The sequence below is a fragment of the Arachis duranensis genome, chromosome 1 (assembly GCF_000817695.3).
Source record: "Arachis duranensis cultivar V14167 chromosome 1, aradu.V14167.gnm2.J7QH, whole genome shotgun sequence".
Classification (NCBI taxonomy): domain Eukaryota; kingdom Viridiplantae; phylum Streptophyta; class Magnoliopsida; order Fabales; family Fabaceae; genus Arachis; species Arachis duranensis.
This window is the reverse complement of record NC_029772.3, coordinates 43,310,282-43,324,796: the sequence shown is the minus strand read 5'-3', so window position 1 is coordinate 43,324,796 and position 14,515 is coordinate 43,310,282. Positions and strand designations below refer to the sequence as shown.

General features: G+C 39.7%; 1 non-coding gene across 1 annotated transcript; it reads right to left on the bottom strand.

Moving 5' to 3' along the window:
• Positions 1–752: 752 nt before the first annotated feature.
• LOC127742613 (small nucleolar RNA R71) lies at positions 753–856 on the bottom strand. The gene has a single exon (XR_008003960.1). It is a non-coding gene; the product is annotated as a small nucleolar RNA R71 (small nucleolar RNA).
• Positions 857–14,515: the final 13,659 nt, after the last annotated feature.

The window sequence follows — 14,515 nt, the reverse complement described above, 5'->3', positions numbered from 1 at the left end:
GAATTTCTCCCCCTCTCATCTTCTTCTATTTATTTATTTAATTACTAACACTTTTCTTCATCTCAAAATTCGAACCCTCTCTTCCCCTCTGTGTTTGAATCTTTTTCTTCTCCTTCTTCTATTCTTTTATTCTTATACTCACATAAAGGAATCTCTCTATTGTGGTAAAGAGGATCCCTATTATTATTTTCTGTTCCCTTCTTTTTCATATGAGCAGGAGCAAGGAAAAGGACATTCTTGTTGAAGTAGATCCTAAACCTGAAAGGACTCTCAAGAAGAAACTAAGAGAAGCTAAAATACAACAATCCAGAGACAACCTTGCAGAAATTTTCGAAAAAGAAGAGGAGATGGCAGACGAAAATAATGACAACAATAATAATGCTAGGAGGATGCTTGGTGATTATACTATACCTACTTCCAATTTTTACGGAAGAAGCATCTCAATCCCTGCCATTGGAGTAAATAATTTTGAGCTAAAGCCTCAACTAGTTGCTCTAATGCAACAAAACTGCAAATTTCATGGACTTCCATCAGAAGATCCCTATCAGTTTTTAACCGAGTTCTTGCAGATCTGTGATACTGTTAAGACTAATGGAGTAGATCCTGAAGTCTACAGGCTCATGCTTTTCCCTTTTGCTGTAAGAGATAGTGCTAGAACATGGTTAGACTCACAACCTAAAGATAGCCTGGACTCTTGAGATATGCTGGTCATGGCCTTCTTAGCCAAGTTCTTTCCTCCTCAAAAGCTGAGCAAGCTTAGAGTGGATGTTCAGACCTTCAAGCAAAAAGATGGTGAATCCCTCTATGAAGCTTGGGAAAGATACAAGCAGTTGACCAAAAAGTGTCCTTCTGGCATGCTTTCAGAGTGGACCATTTTAGATATATTCTATGATGGTTTATCTGAGCTTTCTAAGATGTCACTGGACGATTCTGCAGCTGGATCCATTCACCTAAGAAAACGCCTACAGAAGCTCAAGAACTCATTGACATGGTTGCAAATAACCAATTCATGTACACCTCTGAGAGGAATCCTGTGAGTAATGGGACGCCTTAGAGGAAGGGAGTTCTTGAAATTGATACTCTGAATGCCATATTGGCTCAGAACAAAACGTTGACTCAGCAAGTCAACATGATTTCTCAGAGTCTGAATGGATGGCAAAATGCATCCAACAGTACTAAAGAGGCATCTTTTGAAGAAGAAGCTTATGATCCTGAGAACCATGCAATGGCAGAGGTGAATTACATGGGTGAACCCTATGGGAACACCTATAATTCCTCATGGAGAAATCATCCAAATTTCTCATGGAAGGATCAGTAAAAGCCTCAACAAGGCTTTAATAATGGTGGAAGAAACAGGCTTAGCAATAGCAAGCCTTTTCCATCATCTTCTCACCAACAGACAGAGAATTCTGAGAAGAGCCCCTCTAGCTTAGCAAACATAGTCTCTGATCTGTCTAAGGCCACTTTAAGTTTCATGAGTGAAACAAGGTCCTCTATCAGAAATTTGGAGGCACAAGTGGGCCAGCTGAGTAAGAAAATCACTGAAACTCCTCCTAGTACTCTCTCAAGCAATACAGAAGAGAATCCAAAAAGAGAGCGCAAGGCCATTGATATTATAAATATGGCCGAATCCAAAGAGGAAGGGGAGGATGTGAATCCCACTGAGGAAGACCTCCTGGGACATCCTCTGAACAAAAAGGAGTTCCAAACTGAGGAACCTAAGGAATCTGAGGCTCACCTAGAGACCATAGAGATTCCATTAAACCTCCTTTTACCATTCATGAGCTCTGAGAACTATTCTTCCTCTGAAGAGGATGAAGATGTAACTGAAGAGCAAGTTGCTCAATATCTAGGAGCCATCATGAAGCTGAATGCCAAGTTGTTTAGTAATGAGATTTGGGAAGGTGAACGTTGATAAACCCCGTTTTTAGGGTTTATCTTGTGTTGAATTTAGAGTATTTTGATAACATTTTCTCACATTTAGCCAATGAATTAGCATGGTTTTGTTATCTCTCCTGTATTTGTGCTTGAATGCAAAAACATGCTTTTTAATCCTTTACTTTGGTAATTTTAATTCATCCTTGATTCCATAAGATGCCTTGATGTGTTTACTAGTAATCTCAGGTTAAAATAGGCTAGGCATGCATTAAAGGAACAAGGAAGGAAGCACGCAAGTAGAGAGAAGCACAAAAAGCCAAAGAACTGATCTCGTCCAAGGATGCGCAAGCGCACAAGGCACTCGCACGCACAAGGCGCTCGCACGCACAAGGCGCTCGCGCGCACATTGCAATATTGACCAGGGACGCGTACGTGTACTGTGCGCATCCGCGCCGATGGCCGCATGTGAGTTTTAGATAGAAAACGTGCCCAGTGATTTCTGGGAAGCTGTGGGGCCCAGTGCAACCAACTTTGGTGCCAAATTGCATTAAAAGGACCAAGGATTGAAGGGGAAGATATCTTTTCAATGTTATATTTTCATTTTACACATTAGGATTAGTTCTAGAGATAGTTTCTAGATAGAGAAGCTCTCACTTCTCTCTAGAATTAGGATTAGATTTAGGTTAATCTCTCTTCTTAGATCTAGGATTAATTCATGCTTTAATTCATTTTTTCTTTATCAATCATTACTATTCTCTTCTTCCTCTCTCTAGTTATGTACTTTAATTTTTGCAATTCTTCAGTTTGTTGTGGATCTAATGTTGTTCTTTTGTTTTCTTTCAATAATGCAATTTGAGGTAATTCATGATAATTGTGAGTTCCTTGATTGTTGTTGTTAATATTTTTGCATTCAATTGTAGGTAGAATTCATTCTTGTTGTGATTTATATTTCTCTTTTGTACCTTCCAAGTGTTTGATGAAATACTTGGGAGAATGTTAGAATAGAATTTTATGTTCTTGGCTTGGGAAGATAACTTAAGAACTCTTGAGTTACTAATATCCAAGTGATTGATAGTTGATAGCCATTGACTCTAGCCTTCATTAATTCAATTAGTGAACTAGGATTTATGGACTTGGATTGATATAACTCGCTTGACTTTCCTTTGCTATTAGCTAGAGAATGACTTAGTGAGATCGATCCTTGCTACTATCATGATTGTGATTAGTGATAATGATATAGGTCCTTGATCATCAAACCTTGCCAAGACCATTTTGTTAATAAAATTTCATTTCCATTTACTTTTCATATTCCTCATCTAAAACCCCAAAATAAACAAGTTCATAACCAATAACAAGAACACTACCCTGCAAGTCCTTTGAGAGACGACCCGAGGTTTAAATACTTCGGTTTATAGATTTTAGGGGTTTGTACTTATGACAAACAAATTTTTGTATGAAACGATTATTGTTGGTTTAGAGACTATACTTTACAACGAGAATTCATTAGTGAAATTCTAAACAGTCAAAAATCTAATCATCAAAATGGCGCCGTTGCCGGGGATTTGCAATGGTGTTATGTTATTGGTTATTGTACATATGTGAATATTATAAATAGTTTGTCTTTTGTTTGATTACTAGTTTAGTTAGTTTTACTTTGTTTTTCCACCATGAATTCTCACTTTGGCTATGAGTTTGGTCCTAATTGTGTTGTAGGAAATGTGCATTTCAATGATGACACTCATTATGGATGGAACCAACAAAGATGGGAGGAGTCTCAAGGAATTGATCACTCCTATTGGCAACAACCTCCGAACACTTATAGGTATAATTCTCATCCTAATGCATGCCAATTCAGTGGCTATGGTGACTCCTTTTATGATAATCAACCACCACTATATGCCTATGAACCTTATCCTCAACATGATGCTCAACCATACTCACAAGCCTCTCCATACCAAGCACCTTCCTATGATTCATATCCACCATATGACCAATCACCCATATCATATTCTTATGACCACTATGAGCAAGAACCTTTAGAACCACCATAACCCTACCAAGATTACTACCAAGAACCATCTCAATGCACACCATCTCCACAATTTTACCAAGAGGAACCACCTTCCTACCATGAACCCTCTCTCCAAAATAATGAACCTTCCTACTCACCCCAAGCCCCAATAGACGATTCTCTCACTTTGTTACTTCAAGGACAAGAAACCATGAATCGGGATACACTTGAGTTTGTCACCAATTTGACCAAGGTGGTGCACGCTTTAGCCCAGCAATATTTGAATACTCAAGTTATCCCCGTAGCCTCATGTGGAAAGCCCAAGGAAGAGCAAAGCATGGAGGAGATATCGGATAATCCGGTGAAAAAGGAAGAATCGGTAATAGTAGTGGAGCGATTAGAGAAGCTTACGGGTATTGAAACAAAGGAAGAAGTGGTTCAAGACTTAAGAAATATGAAACCACCATGTGAGTTTCAACAACCTCCGGAGCATATCAAGATTGAAGAACACGAGAAGGTTGATCAAGAAATAGATTCAATCATGGAGGAATTTCTATCTACAATTGAATCTCCTCCTAGTAGACATGAAGTTGAAACCATAGAAGAGTGTGCACAACCCCCCAAAGAAGAGGAAAATGGCATGGTGTATATTGAAATTAAAGAATATGAAGAGGTTGATCAAGAAATGGATTTATTCATCAATGAATTCCTATCCAAAATTGAACCACCTCCCATTGAGCAAGAAATCAAGATTCTTGAAGACAACACCGAGCTAAATGAAAAAAAGGAAAAGGTTGAAATTGAAGAAATTTGTCAAGAGGTAGAAGCAACACAAGAAGAGCATAAGAAAATAGATCTAGCCTTGTCTAAGTGTGGGGAAGCTCTCCTTCCCAAGTCACCATCCTGCACAACATTCAAGTGGGTAAAATTCTTATCCCTAAGCTTTACTTTCTTGCTTGAATATAGTTTGATTGAAACAGATGGACAACTTAGAGCTCTTTGTGGAATTAAAAGTAAGGACAAGTTGTGTAGTGGTTGCAAGTTAGGAATTAGGCTCATTAAGGTCAAAGTTTCAAGGTATAGGAACCATGATTAGAAGAATACCACTTTGCATGGGTCTAGAAGGAAATCTTGGTGTGCTAAAGAGAATTCTATGTATCAACCACCCGGAAAGAAAGAGTATGAAGATCAAATCACGGATGGGTGTGAAGATAAGATATGGGATCCCGGTTCGCTATGTGAAGACCAACTATGGGGACTCATATCTTGGGTTGAAATTCACCCAAGATTGGTGAAGATGGTTGGAAATTCTATCAACCAATTGAGAAGCAAAGATCCTTGGAGATTCAAGGATGAGTACAAGCACAAGCCACCATGACAATAAGCTCCTCAAAAGGTCCAACGTAAGGACTTTAACTAAAAGTGCTAGGTGGGAGACACCCCAACATGGTAAACTCTTCCCAATCTCTTTTAGTCTTGTTTAATAAGTGGTTTGAGTTGCCATTGTAGGTAAATCTTCAATTCATATAGATTTGTTTGTATAAATTGATTGTTAGCATAGTCACATGTATGTTGTGTTTAGTAGTAGATGAATAAAATCAAATTGCATTTTTGTGAATTGTATGATATTTGATTGAATAAAAGTTGTAGGCATCATATGGAACCCCTGGGCATATTTTTCTGCTTATTGGGCGAAAAAAAAGGGCAAAGGACGCGCGCGCACGCTGTACGCGCACGCGTCCATGAGCGGATGCACCACCATACATTTTCCAGAGAGTTGAGCCTCTCTTGGACGAACATTGTGCCTTTGGCCCAAGTCGTCCCACGGTGACGCGCACAACGTGCGTCCGCGCCCATACATCATTAAGGGAAAGGACGCGGACGCGCACTTGCCGTATACGCATCCCTAGGCAAATGCTACCTCCCCACACATGCCACCCGAGAGTTAGGCTTGCGCTGGGCCAACACCAAGCCCCTGGCCCAAAACCCATCACGCGGACGCGCACTGCGCGCCTCCGCGCCCATGAGTCTAGAAGAGAATCCGCGCGCGCGCATCTGCCGCGTCTGCGCCGATCTGGTGATGCAACTTCTAAGCCATAATCCAGAGAGTTACGCCTACCCTGGGCCAACCTTAGGCCTCCAGCCCAACCTCAAGCACGCGTGTGCGCGCCATACGCGCACACACTTTTTCCAATTCTCGTCTAGCACGCGTAAGCGCACAAGGCGCTCACGCGTCGGTTCCCAAATCATCAATGCACGCAAAGTGCCATGTGCGCGTCCGCGTCAATTTGAAAATAGGATAACCCTAGGATGCGAGAAATGTTGCGCAGTCGCGCACCTCACCCCCTACTCTCATCTTCTCCAACGTCTCCTACCCTATCCTCTTCCCTGCCACGCCCCGACCACCACGCCGGCACGCTAGCGTCGTTGCCGACTGCCATACCATCACCCTCATCTCACCCTTCTCTCTCACTCACTCTCTCTCTCACCCATCACCTCGGCGACCACCGGCACTCCTCCGCCGCCGTGAATCTCTGCTGCCGCCATCTGGGCGACATCTCTCTCCACCTCTGCCCCGTTACTTACCCCCATTTCTAATTCTGCCCAACCTCTAGGTTACCTGCCCTCTATTTTCTTTACTCTTCGTTATTGTCAATTTTAGTTAGTTAAAATTTGATTTTTGCATGTTAGGATAGCTAGAGATATCTGCTGTTAGGTAGCTAGGTTCTGGATAGAGGATTCTAGGCCTGATAATTGCTCCGTTTGTGTTCAGTTTCTGTTTATTTACTTGTCTGCTGAATGATGATTTTGAGCTACTCTATATTCATACTAGTGCTACATCACTGCTGCTGTGTTTAATTGATGCGGTAATCATATTAATTGTGCTATGTTTGCTATCCGGGAACATCCAATTTTAAGCTGAAATGCTGCCCAATTTTCGTAAAACTATTTCACTTTTTTATCCTTGATCTCGGAATTGAACTTGGCACTTACAGCTTAACCTTTTCCTAACTCACTCCAAGTTCAATACCCGGGATTTTCGGGCCAGCATTCCCGCACTTATTTTTTTATTTCCGTGATCATTGCATAATGCTCATCCTTTCACAATAGTTGGTACGCTTTGATTGTGCAACTTTTTTTTTAACTCAACCTAATTTTCAACCTCTCATAGTTGCAAAATTACATTTTAATTGCTTATAACACCAACTATTGGAAGTCACTTTCAGGCACTCTCATGATGGCGAACACATTTGTTGTGCACAACTTGAACATTTCTTTTCATTAGGCAATTCTTCACTATACCACTAACCCTCTAACTTCTTTCACTTACTAACTTCACTTTAATTACACTTAACCGCTTAACCATTCTTTTAGGAGATGATTGATGAATATGCCTATTCTTTGAACGTGTGTTACATTGATTGAAATGTTGAATTCTTGGTTTATAGCTATGTTTTCTGTGCCTACTTGCTATCCAAGTTTTCATATTTTAGTTCACATCATGATTGCTTGTCATTCATCTTACATCTTAAACTTGTCCTTCTTGCTATTTGCCTACTTGCTTAATTGCTTATTCTACTTTTCAGGATGTCCGACAAAAGAAAAGGGAAAGCATCATCTTCCAAAAAGAGGAAGAAAACACCAGATCCTACTTTTGCCTCACTTCTAGCTTATGCTCAAAACCCTCTAAATGACATAGACAAAGCAAACCAATTACTATTGGCTCAGTATACGGTCAAATTTCCCAATCTCTACTGTGAACTTAGATTCCCAACCTACAATTCAAAGAATCTGAATATTGAGAAGAAGCTAGTTATCCCATCGGATTTGACCGACATCATCCACCAACGCATTGACCGGATGGGTTTGGCTTTTGTAGATAGAGAGTTGAGCCGGGTGAACTGGTCTTGGGTGCAAGAATTTTACTGCAATTTCTTCCGCCACACCCTTAACTCGGTACTTGTTAGAGGGATTGAGATACCTATCACAGAGCAGGCCATTGAGGATGCCCTTACCTGCCAGCCTAAGACCGGTGACACTGATGCCTTCCTACAAGCTGAGATAGAGCTTCACTACATGACCTTCGATTTTGATGCACTAAGAGCAGTGGTAGCCACTCCGGATGCCCCTTCGGTTATGGATGCTGATAACACGGCACCCAAGGGGATGCACTTTAGTTATCTAAGCCGAGAGGCCAAGACTTGGCAGCAGATCTTCGCTCACTACGTTATGCCTACTACCCACTTTACCGAGATCCCGATTGCTATGTTAATCTTGATCAGCTGCGTGCTAGAGGGAAAAGAGGTTTATTACCCCCAACTGATCAGGCGATTTATGTGGAGAGCCCATATCCGAGGCATCTTTCCTTTCCCGGTTATGATCACTCAGATGATTCAGAGAGCCGGAGTTTCGTGGCACCAGGATGATGTATCGCCACCCCCACCGCTCCCTGCGAAGGAGCCGGTTACTATTCCATGGGGATCCTGGGTGCACGAGAAGCCTGCCTCCCAACGCTGATCTCGAGCTAGAGCAGCAGTTGAGGGAGCTGGACCCTCTTCATCATCAGCCCCTGCAGGAGCATCTACTTCAGCCACAACACTTCCTTTACCACCACCAGCACCTCAGCCAGAGCCAGCGTCTACTGGTGTACCTAGCCCTGATCCTCAAGATTAGCATCGAGGATGATGCTTGATCTTAAGTGTGGGGAGGTAGCCGGTGGCACCATTAGAGGACCGGTGAACATTTTAGCTATTTCATAGTTATACTACCTAGTTATCTTATTTTGTGCACTTTTGTATATATTTAGCATTTTGGTTTATTCTGGATACTTTTACTTTAGTTGTTGCATACCTTATCATTTTGGATTTTTGATATTTTGGATGCTAGATTTCATACTTTTAGTTAGATTTTTCTTTATATGCTTTTGCATATTTTTCTCTTTTAGCTTATGGTAGTGATTAGGAATTGTTTTGGAGTTGATAAAACCTAGTTAGCCCTCTTTGCAAAAAAAAAAGTTTTGTTTTGATTGGAAAAAAAAGGGGGTAAACTAGAAAATTTTTAGAATTTCTCAATCACAACAACGCTTAGTCAAATATTGAGATTTTCCAAGGAATTTAACTACAGGGCACCACTCCAATTAATTGGAAAAATTTTGTGGAATTTGCTTGAATTCTATATTTTGTGAAGCATGTTTTGAGCTAAGAACACAAGCAAGTGAGTTTGAGCCTATTGATGTGGTTACATTTTATAACCACCTATTCTTCCTTCTTGTGTGCAATTATTTTCTTTCTATGATTGTGATCCTAGATTTGCTTGATTCTATATGTCCAATTACTCCTTGTATTCATGCATTTATATGATTGAGGCCATTATTTCATTAACTCACTTAACCAAATAGCCTACCTTTTATCATCCATTGCAACCAATTTTGAGCCTATGCTTAACCCAATTATTCTTCATTTTAGCACATTACAAGCCCCAAAGCAAAAAAAAAACAATAAAAGTCCCTTGTTTGGATCTTTGATTGGCTTAGGCTAGTGAGAATGCTTATTTTCAAGATTAGTGAGGATTGGAAACATTGGTTGGGATAAAAGGGATGTTTTGTATTTTTATATTTGGGAATTGGTGTATGCTCATGTATTGGTTAAATGTAAAACCTTACATTGATATTCTTGAAAGAAAAGAAAGAAAAATGTTGAGAAAATCAAAAGAAAAAACAAAAGAAAAAGGAAAGAAAAGAAAAGAAAAGAAAAAAAATATGTAGGAAAGAAAGGAAAAGAAAAGCAATAAAAGGGGACAAAATACCCCAAAGTAAAGTTCGAATAATATCAATGCATAAGTGTTGTGAAATGAAAAGAAAATGCATGAGTATGTGAAAAGTGAAAGATGGGTAGTTAGGTTAGAATTCAATTGTATAGGTCACTATATAGGCTAGGGGGAAAGTTTAAGCTCATCAAAGGTCCAAATCCTAGTCCACTTATCCATATATGATCCTACCTTGACCCTAACCCCATTACAACCTACGAATGACCTCATGATGAATGTATGCATGCATGGACTAAGTGTTGATTGTTAGAAGAAGAGCAAATCTTGGAAAAACATGATTAGAAGAGGATTGAGCGAATTAACCCTTAAACACTTGAGTGAAAAGAGCGGATACACATCCGATGAGGGTTCCCAAGCTCAATTACATGTTTTCACCACTATCATCTATATTCATGCAAGTCTATGATTCTTTTGATAATCCAATGCAATTGTGGTTTGGACTCGATTCCTATTGCTCTAGCTCTTGTGCTTACACATGTTCTCTTGGGAATTGATTTGTTTGGACCAAGAATTTTCATTCACTTTAAGGTAGTTGCATTTAGATAGGTTTATGTAGCTTAGTTGCATTTAATAAATGTTACACCCCTTAGTTCCTTTCTATTTTAGCATGAGGACATGCTAAGGTTTAAGTGTGGGGAGGTTGATAAACCCTGTTTTTAGGGTTTATCTTGTGTTGAATTTAGAGTATTTTGATAACATTTTCTCACATTTAGCCAATGAATTAGCATGGTTTTGTTATCTCTCCCGTATTTGTGCTTGAATAAAACATGCTTTTTAAGCCTTTACTTTGGTAATTTTAATTCATCCTTGATTCCATAAGATGCCTTGATGTGTTTGCTAGTAATCTCAGGTTAAAATAGGCTAGGCATGGATCAAAGGAACAAGGAAGGAAGCATGCAAGTAGAGAGAAGCACAAAAAGCCAAAGAACTGATGTCGTCCAAGGACGCGCACGCGCACAAGGCACTCGTGCGCACATTGCAATATCGACCAGGGACGCGTACGCGTACTGTGCGCATCCACGCCGATAGGTGCACGTGAGTTTTAGATAGAAAACGTGCCCAGCGATTTCTGGGAAGCTATGGGGCCCAGTGCAACCAACTTTGGCACCAAAATGCATTAAAAGGACCAAGGATTGAAGGGGAAGATATCTTTTCAATGTTATATTTTCATTTTACACATTAGGATTAGTTCTAGAGATAGTTTATAGAGAGAGAAGCTCTCACTTCTCTCTAGAATTAGGATTAGATTTAGGTTAATCTCTCTTCTTAGATCTAGGATTAATTCATGCTTTAATTCATTTTTCCTTTATCAATCCTTACTATTCTCTTCTTCCTCTCTCTAGTTATGTACTTTAATTTTTGCAATTCTTCATTTTATTGTGGATCTAATGTTGTTCTTTTGTTTTCTTTCAATAAAGAAATTTGAGGTAATTCATGATAATTGTGAGTTCCTTGATTGTTGTTGTTAATATTTTTGCATTCAATTGTAGGTAGAATTCATTCTTGTTGTGATTTACTATATTTCTCTTTTGTACCTTCCAAGTGTTTGATGAAATGCTTGGGAGAATATTAGAATAGAATTTTATGTTCTTGGCTTGGGAAGATAACTTAGGAACTCTTAAGTTACTAATATCCAAGTGATTGATAGTTGATAGCCATTGACTCTAGCCTTCATTAATTTAATTAGTGAACTAGGATTTATGGACTTGGATTGATATAACTCACTTGACTTTCCTTTGCTATTAGCTAGAGAATGACTTAGTGAGATTGATCCTTGCTACTATAATGATTGTGATTAGTGATAATGATATAGGTCCTTGATCATTGATAAACCCCAATTTGACGGTTTATCTTGTATTGAATTTGGAGTATTTTGATGACCTTTTCTCGCATTTAACCTATGAATTAGCATGGTTTTGTAATCTCTCCCGTATTTGTGCTTAAGTGTAAAAACATGCTTTTTAAGCCATTAATTTGATAATTTTAATTCATCCTTGATTCCATAAGATGCCTTGATGTGTTTGCTAGTAATCTCAGGTTGAAATAGGCTAGGCATGGATCAAAGGAGTAAGGAAGGAAGCATGCAAGTGGAGAGAAGCACGAAAAGCCAAAGAATTGATCTCGGCCAAGCACGCACACGCGCACAAGGCGCTCGCGCGCACATTGCGGAATTAGCCAGGGACGCGCACGCGTACCGTGCGCGCACGCGTCGTAGTCCGCACGTGATTCTGGCGATTTTGGAGGTTTCAGCAACCAACTTTGGCGCCAAACTGCATATAAGAACCAAGGATTGAAGGGGATTGACACACATTCACATCCACACACTCATTCTAGAAGATTTCTTAGATATTTTTAGTTAGTTACATTTGTAGAGGGAGAGACTCCAACCTCTCTCTAGGGTTCATCTTCATTTTCTCAATTCTCAACCATTCCTTGGTGAGATCCATTGCAACCCTCAATTTACTTTGTTCATGTTGTAGATCCTCTTCTCTAATCTCAATTAGTGCTTGTAATTGTTCAATTCTCATAGATATTAGATTTAACTTTGTTGTTTTGGATTCTATCAATGCATTGGAAATCTCATTTTCATTGTTGATTCATTGTTGATTTTTGTTAATCTCTTGTATTAAATTACTTTGATTCTTCTCAATTCTACTATGTCTTTTATTCTTGCTCCCCAAGTGTTTGAGAAAATGCCAACTTTAGATATGGAGTAGCATTCTCTCACTTGGCCTAGTGGTTGATTCATTTGAGATACTTGAATAATGGATGTCAATTGTTGATTGAGGATTGAGAATTGCTAATTGACTTGGAGTGCACTAAAGCTAGACTTCCCTAGGGTAAGACTAGGACTTGTGACTCAAGTTAGTTACTTTTACTTGACGTTCCTCTATGATTAGGGGTTAACTAAGTGAAGCAACACTCCATTGTTATCACAATTGAAGGAAGCTATAGTGATGGAACTTCCAATGTTCAACCTTGGCCAAGGCTTTTAATATTGATTGATTGTTGTTCTCCTTTATTAGCACTTTTATGCCACACTCTTTAAACCACAAAAGACCACTTGACCAACAACATGCATCCTTGTAGCATTCCTAGGGAAGAACGACTCGGGATTAATACTCTCGATCATAGATTGTAGAATTGTTTGACGATGAATTTTGTGTCGGTTTAGATTATACTACGATTGGTTACTTGATAATTTCTATACCGGCTAAGAACTCATTCATCAAACGCGTGCCTGACAAACACTTCTGTTCTACCTGCGAAAGCTAGAGTGTGTATCTCTTGGATTTCTGGTCCACGACGCATGGTTGCCTCTACTGACAACAGAGCCTTCTATTCCGTGAGATCAGAGTCTTCGTGGTATAAGTTAGAATCATTTGGCAGCATTCTTGAGATCTAGAAAGTCTAAACCTTGTCTGTGGTATTCCGAGTAGAATCTGGGATGGGATGACTGTGACGAGCTTCAAACTCACGAGTGCTGGGTGCAGTGATAGTGTGCAAAAGGATCATTGGATCTTATTCCGCACGATTGAGAACCGACAGATGATTAGCCCTACGTAACCCGTAGCCGGACCTTTTTCACTGACAGGATGGATGGTAGCCATTGAGGATGGTGATCCACCTACATACAGCTTACTATGGAAAGGAGTATGAAGGATTGGATGAAGGCAGTAGGAAAGCAAAGATTCAGAAAGAATAACGCATCTCCATACGCTTATCTGAAATTTCCACCAATGAAGTACATAAGTATCTCTATCTTTATTTTATGTTTTATTTATCTTTTAATTATCAAAACTCTATAACCATTTGAATCTGTCTGACTGAGATTTACAAGATGACCATAGCTTGCTTCAAGCCGACAATCTCCGTGGGATCGACCCTTACTTACGTAAGGTTTATTACTTGGACAACCCAGTGCACTTGCTGGTTAGTTGTGCAAAGTTGTGAAGAAGAGTTGAGATTACAATTGTGTGTACCAAGTTGTTGGCGCCATTGAGAAAGATATACGAATCTTAAAACAAGATGAGAAAAAAGACATCTCTAATAATACAACAATTAAGTACAATCGATTGCTCAATAAAAATCTTCATCGGCTTTGGTGTACGAAATTGTGATCATCAATGGCGCCATCAACATCGTACACTCAATTGCAATCTCAACTCTTTATCACAACTTCACACAAGTAACCAGCAAGTGCACTGGGTCGTCCAAGTAATAAACCTTACGCGAGTAAGGGTCGATACCACGGAGATTGTTGGTATGAAGCAAGCTATGGTCATCTTGTAAATCTCAGTTAGGCGGATTCAAATGGTTATGGAGGATTAATGATTAAAAGATAAATAAAACATAAAATAAAGATAGAGATACTTATGTAATTCATTGGTGAGAATTTTAGATAAGCGTATGGAGATACTTTGTCCCTTCCGTCTCTCTGCTTTCCTACTGTCTTCATCCAATCCTTCTTACTCCTTTCCATGGCAAGCTGTATGTTGGGCATCACCGTTGTCAATGGCTACAGTCCCGTCCTCTCAGTAAAAATGTTCAACGCGCTCTGTCACAGCACGGCTATTCATCTGTCGGTTCTCGATCATGTCGGAATAGAATCTAGTGATTCTTTTGCGTCTGTCACTAACGCCCCACAATCGCGAGTTTGAAGCTCGTCACAGTCATTCAATCCCTGAATCCTACTCAGAATTCCACAGACAAGATTTAGACCTTTCGGATTCTCAAGAATGGCCGCCAATGGATTCTAGCTTATACCACGAAAATTCTGATTAAGGAATCCAAGAGATA